This window comes from Glandiceps talaboti, chromosome 23 (genome assembly GCF_964340395.1).
Source record: "Glandiceps talaboti chromosome 23, keGlaTala1.1, whole genome shotgun sequence".
In the NCBI taxonomy this organism is placed as follows: Eukaryota; Metazoa; Hemichordata; class Enteropneusta; family Spengelidae; genus Glandiceps; species Glandiceps talaboti.
In genome coordinates, this window is record NC_135571.1 from 8,481,197 (window position 1) to 8,489,013 (window position 7,817).

Genomic DNA, 7,817 nt, shown 5'->3' on the forward strand with positions numbered 1-7,817 from the left:
TATACCTGAAATACAAACATAGTTTACCACAAATAACTTGCTCATGTTTGTAATGAACATCAGCATGCATCATAATTTTGAAATAGCTTTATCATATGTTTTCCAGCAATTGATTTCATTTTATATCACCTTTCATGAATGGAAGGATGCATACATTTATTGTATGTATGCATTTCCATATGTGTGTATTTCTGTATTTCTGTTTTTCTATATGTGTATATGTGTGTGTGTATGTATGTATGTATGTATGTATGTATGTATGTATGTATGTATGTATATATGTATGCATGTATGTATGTATGTATGTATGTATGTATGTATGTGTGTGTGCGCGCGCGGGTGTGTGCGTACTTACGTATGTGTGTCTGTCTGTCTGTCTGTCTGTCTGTCTGTATGTATGTATGTATGTATGTATGTATATATGTATGTGTGCGTTCGTGCGTGCGCGTGTGCTTAACCCACTTGCCTGCGTGCATGCGTGTGTGTGTATGTGCATGCAGATATGTCTGTCTGTATGTATGTATGTATGTATGTATGTATGTATGTATGTATGTATGTATGTATGTATGTGTGTGCATGTATGTATGTATGTATGTATGTAAGCATGCATGCATGCATGCATGTATGCATGTATGCATTACATGTATGTATGCATGTATGTATGTATGTATGCATGTATGTACACTGTGTGTATTCGTACATGTGTACATGTGTGTATGTATGTGTGTATGTGTGTATTTCACTGTGTGTATCTCTTCTAAGCCACTGTTAAACCGTGCTATCGTAATCCCAGGTTGTAAAATCAACGAAGACAAATACCAAAATCTATACAAAATATCGTTGATTGTCTTATTATCAAGAGGATCACTACCGTAGCGCAAGTTCATGCCATCGTTGACTATGAAAACGACCCATCACAAACAACCTTAGAATCACATACATCCTTAAGCTTACCCATGAATCCCGAAGACACACTAATCTTTTTAAGGTTTGGTGAAGTGTAGGTCTGCACAGTATCCCATTGACGCCATAGTGATCCAGGCTCAACTATGAATGTATTTATATTAGGAAATGCTTTTATCCAACGGATATAACTGTCAAAAAACTGAATACTTTCTTTATCTTTATACCACTGAAACATAAGAAAATTAAAAACTTCAGATGGTTAGTATTCAATGTGTCATATTCAACAACACCTTACTCATCTAGCCATGAATATGACCAGGCCAAGATTTGACTCGTCCTCAAATGTTATGGTCTGTATAAAGTTCTTTAATCCAAAATGATCAAGAGAAAAGTAATATTATGCTACATATGGCAACGCATTATTGCTATGGCTAATTCCATATCTAGTCTAAGGCCATGACCCTTATATATATAGTACATGTACAAGGTATAGGTATACCTGTACATGTACTATAGTACCTGTTGCCCTTTTTTTCCAACCCTTTTACATATTTCTAAACGTCATGACAAGGGGTGTGTATTAGTAAAATCAATCTGTACTTTCACCAAATATCAAGTACTAGCAATTTAATTTTAATCTCTCAAGACATCACGACCTCCATCACTGTTGATTAGAAATGAGCGTGATCGAAACGTCGTGTAATCAGTGGTGAACAATTCTTGGTACCTGCAATAACAATTTTCCTCATTCTAGAGGGTCAGAATAGAACAAGACGGCCGACTTATTCTCACGCGAAGTGTAGTGCGTGAAGCAGAAGTTATAGTGTCGGCCAAGTAATCGAATAGTCGTTATTTTTATGACAATTAAACCTCGGTGGCATAATTGTATTGCAGGTATCGAGAATTAAACTGACTTTGAATTTGTCGGCAGCTCTTCTTTTCTCCACATATTTAGATTCTCATACATGCACTTGACCACAGCAAACAGCAAGGAAAAGACATCATGGCACGCTCACAGCCAGTTTTATGTCACGATCGTCAATTGGTTACAGTAGCCAGTTTAGAATCTGCAGGTTTCTGAATGGCTAAGCTCCTAGGGAAAGATTTGAACCAAGATTGTGTCCTAGTCAACCCAGGTGTATAATTCGGCACCTGGTAGGACAGAGGTTGCAATGTGAATAATTTAATCCTGTACACTGATAGGACTATAATGAACTGTATGTTCCATGGGAAATGTGGGGTACAATGGGATGTTATGTTATTATAGATCAGCAACAGGGGTAATATTTGTATAGCACTTTGAGAGTGGTGTAGGAAAGTGCTACATAACAAATACATTTTTTTCTATCTTTTTTACAAAAGAGTAAATTGATGTTCGGATGTCAGTAATGTCTAATTAGCAATCATAATGGTTATAGACACTAATTTTGGACGAAATTCTTGTTAAAGAAGGATATTTGTTCATTTTGTACAAATATGCACTTACTCTATAAAGGTTTCCATTGTACGGTCCAGTCCTCCAAACAAAGAAATTGCCATCATGAAACATATCCTGTTGAAGATCATTTTTGCTGACTACAAGAATGGTATTGACTATTCGAAATGTTGTCTTGTTGCCAACATCACTTGAGTAATTCATAATTGGTGCATTATTAAACCGGAATACAGCATCATGTCCATCTGAAGATGAAGGAGAAATAGATTATAAGAGTCATGTCATTGAATCAAGGAGAAGTAGTTTACGACCCTTGCTGTTGTGGGCTGATCTTGACTGTACTGTCTCTCCTACATCCCATGTCATGTTATTTTCCTTAGCTCTGTTTAATACAACCATGCAGAAACCAATATTTATATTTACTGATCTCTAGAGATTCAAGTTGATCTGACGTATTCTATGCCTGTAGATTACGTGTAAGGTTTGACATTTCAAAAATGGCCTCTCATATCGTCTTGTTACATGTTCTCATTACATAAAATGTACCGGTTTACCTTACAAATATACGTTAAACACCGTGTTATATCACTTGAGACCCACCTTTTCGTTTGAGACTCGCATTGGAAATCACCGTCACAAATATTTTACTTGTTCAGTCCAATGAATATGTACAAAATAACTCTAACGTTGGTCATGCACAAGGATTTCCTAGTCCACTTAATGGAAATTAAAACAGAGTCGAAATCAGTCATGCCTGATCAAGAAAAAGTGTACATCGAAAAGGGAACTCCATCTGTAATGGAATAAGTCTTCTGTGATGAAAAAATTATCTAATAACACAAAATCAATCTTGGTGTTATTACAACTCTTTGAGCCAGGGTCGATATGTTAGATCTCTTATGACGCAAACCATTGCGTTAAGTGACCAGTGTCGAAGTAAAACACAATGAACATTCAACTTGCCCTCAGACCATTTGGTTTCAAAGGTTTGCTACAAACAGCATTATTACTTTTCTCAGTACCGGTCATTTGAGTGTTACAATCTGTGAACAAAACATGAACTATACAGTCGAAAATTTCAGGTAACAATTTCCAACTTTTGTGTTAAATTCGACAAAGTTTATCAATGGTTACCATCACAGCTAACTTTTTCGCTTGAGTAAGTATATTTGGCCATTAAGAAGTCTTTTGTTTTTTAACATTGCTCAGCTAGTGGACAAAACAAACTTACCTATTTCTCCACCAAGACGTGAGTTTTTCATGAAAAAGGAACTTGAAACAACTGCACAAGTATTGTATAATGGTGAAAACATTTCAAATGGAGACAGTTTAGTGAAATAGTTCGCAATACCAATTTCTTTGAATGGACTGGTGTTGTTATCAAGGTACTTCATGGGATTTCGTTTCAATAAACATAAGATATCCTTGCTTTTCCCTTTCGTATCAGCTTGTTTCACTCGTGATTTGATGCCGTGTGGGTTCTTCTTTGTAATTCTACTGTTGTCAAATTTCTTATCATACACCCGAAGTATATATTTAAGTTTTTTATCATGTAGGTTCGGAAGAGTAATTTTGCAATCACTCATGTTTCCCAGGCATGAATTATTTCTAATGACATCATTTATTTGATGTATCGTTGGTTCTGTAATGTTACAGAAACTATTATTTTTAAGATTCACGTGAATTTTGTTATGCAAGTTAACATATTGAGAAATAAATTTAGGTATTTTCTTTTGTGAAAAGTAAAAAATATTAAGTGTCTTGTTGTAAGATGCTATAAAGCATGTGGTAATCATCAATAAAATGCAGAGAACGACACAACACTTTCGAAAATCTGCCATGTTGTTAATCTGATCTCGCCTCTGGCAAACATCTCAGCAGTACAACCGTTGGATGGCTTCTCTCGCGTGTCTAGTAATCCACTTAAAATCAAGATGCTAGAGATGTCCAACTCTTCAAATACCATAATAGCCGGTCGATACAAACCTGTGAAGTAAAAATAAACCATAAGTAATATTTAATCTAATTAAAACTTACAGGAAAATTCAATCAACGTATACGTTATGTCATGCAGAATCGTGTCCCGGCTTCCTTCATTCGGAAGCAAGACGTGATGAGATTGTAAGGCGGTAAGCTATCTCTGTCACGTGATGTTTTAACGGAAGTGAGTATATATAGAGAAAGGTTCAAGGGATACATTGCTGAATGCATGTTCCACCGTTACAAGATAAGTATACAGTATTGATAAGATGAGATGAGATGCCAAGCTTATGAGACTAGCTATGTTCAATTTTGTTTGTTTGTTTGCTTCCTTGTTTGTTGGTTTGTTTGTGTTTGTATGATACCGTCGTAGGGTATTTTGCTCAATGTCCCGACGTCCTCCATTCCCAAGCAGGACGTGACTAGATTGCAAGTTGTTTTACGTTGAGTTACCTTTATCTTATACATAAATTGATGTTTTGAACATGCCTTCCATGTCGGAAAATAAAGTTGGGACATAGCATTTTCTCTGCCCTTTTTTACATATCCAGTTAGCAATGCTTAGGTATGAAAATAAGAAAAGTCTATCGGCTGTTATAAATTTGACAACCCCTCTCCAATATAAAACTGCCTCGATATAAAACTGTGTGGCCAATCTCACTGTACTCACTGAACTTGATATCGCGTCTACTTATGAATTTTTACCTCATATCAGTGTAATACCACGTTGCCCCTGACAATCGAGCAATATGACCGGTTCGAGTGTGAATTTTGGGAATATATGTGAACATTAGCACATCGTATATGTTGTAATACCACATTGCCCGACAACCGATCAATATGACCCGGTTTAAGTATGAATGTAGGTATTATGCTCCCCGGGAAGTTGAGGAAGACGAAATGGCCGTTGTGTCGTTCTAATCCGAGCTGGCCAGGAGTATTAATTGTCAAGCGCTTCGAACACGGCGTGGGAAAGCACTATATAAGAACCCAATATTATTATCATTATGGGTCTACAGTCGAATAGCAAATCTCATCAAGTGCAAGTGACTACCATAAACTAATTAGTTACACGGCTAGGTATTGATGCACGTGGAAATAAAGCGGACAAAAATTCGTATATGAGCTTTGATGTCTCTCTCATTATTGGTCAGCTTTTGTTTCGCCAGGTGAATCAACACCTGGGGTTGTTTAATATTCTAATTAGAAGGTCTTAGGTGAGACATGTCCCAGGTTGAGGCACTTCGAGAACGGGCATCGTACCGTGTGTCGTGTTTATCACTAAACTTAGCCAACTGTGAGGTATGTAGTCATAAATTGTTATAACTGTGTAAAGTTAACGTTTACAAGTGTTGTATAATGACATTTTGTAATGTTCGCGTGCACTGTCTACCTAATTTGAGCCTATAATTTTCTGTGTACCTTATAGTGTGTTCATTGTAAGTCTGTTTTCCCGTTGTCGGCAAGTCATAGTTTCAGTTGAATTTAGGCCTTGTCAACAGTAGTAACGTCTGTACTCAGCAATCGTTTATTGACCTTGGTTACATTCATTGAACATTACATAGATGGACAACATGTTCGTGTAAGACATAGCTACTGTGGGCAACACATTTTGTTGTTTTCACTCTACGCTGGTGTCATTGATCATAGTTTGGCTCTGTTCAACGCTGATCTATGATACACGTCTGGTACTCAATACAATCGGACTGCGAATGTTACAGGTCGATTAATTGATCATTGGAGATAATAGAGAGCAAACAAGTAGTGGATCCGCCGCTGTCTATCATTGAGCAAACATCGATTCAATCTTGCGATCTAAAAGTGTAGCATTTTACCCTTATTAGATGACGTCAACAGCGTCACCACATGATTAAAACCAACTCAGAGGGTTGAGCTATATGATGTAAACAGAATTACCATATTTGGTCATCGCCGCCGGGAAATCGTAATCTAATTTTAAGGTTAAAATAAATGGCCATTAGCGAAAAACCAGACGTAGTAGCAGAATGGTGAGAGCAAATATCCACAAACGACTAGATTCTAGGCTATATGTGTTTGAACTTCACCTTTAATAACAGAAGTATGTGTAGATTAATTAGGAACTATTCCGTCACAGTTAAACAATGTGGCCGTTTATTAATATAACCCATAATTTAGCATAAAGAGAAGTAGACTGATTAATAAGATACAGGACACGGATCTCACCACTATACAAATTAAAAGTTCTGTTTATGGGTGACACTGCTTATTTTTATATTTCACTCTGTAACACCTTGTTCGGTCAGTGCGTCTCCTTAAAACAATGAAAAAAGAAAGCAATACTAAGTATGTCTGTACACGTTGGTAATGCGCTGTATTCGTCATCTTGCTAGTATTTTTAACAGTCTTCATGTACTAAAAATAACAAATTTGTTAAACTTTATACAAATTTGGCTGGGAACCAATTTTGTATAAAGTACGCAGATTTCGTCCATTTTCGACTAGAAATAAATTAGTTGTGTCGCCTTCAGTGACGTCATAATCCTGTTTCTATTGTGGGCATAAATGTCATTTTTTCAACATTTTGTCGAACCAGAAAAAAATATGTTCGGACAGGTTAAAGAATACATAAACGCAAAAATATGGTTGCCCTTATCTGTCTTGCTCTCATTTGAATAAGGAATTTAGAAGAATTAAGAGACCAATAATAGATTAATGTTTGTTCTGTTTATTTATGACAAGATCAGCGCAAAAGATTAGAAAACCTGTATAAAAAGAGTGACCGAACCTGCTTGAAAACTAGTACCTTACAATTGATCAACCGTTCATTACAACGAAAACTGGCAGCAGCTTCAATTTCTAACAATTAGGTAAGACAAAATATTTTTTTTTCTCATTTAAGTATGTCGTAGTCCTTATATTATTACATTTAAGAGCCAACAATTGGGTCAGTCTATGAAGAGCAATGACACAAAGCATCACCAACGCCAGAGAAAGAGAGAGAGAGAGAGAGAGAGAGAGAGAGAGAGAGAGAGAGAGAGAGAGAGAGAGAGAGAGAGAGAGAGAGAGAGAGAGAGAGAGAGAGAGAGAGAGAGAGAGAGAGAGAGAGAGAGAGAGAGAGAGAGAGAGAGAGAGAGAGAGAGCGTATATATGGAAAGACAGGGCGTATAAATGGAATGGCATATACTTATAAATGGTTTGAAAACAAGTGTTCTGGTAATCAGTATATATCATACTATGAAATATTAGTGATATTAAGTCAAATTTACTAGAACGAGCTGACAATGACAACATCATAATTTTGTGCCGTGGGTCAACAAAACCTGTAGACATGAGGTGTTCTATTCTCGTCAGCTGACCTTGATGAAAAATAGTTGAACGGCCAAGATTCATTTTAGTCAATAAAAGTGCGAATTTTGTAGAAACACCCCCACCCCACCCCACCCCACCCCTAACCTCCTTTGTTCGCCGTTAGATTTCGCATAAAATTAATCCACGATGTAAATTACTTCCACTG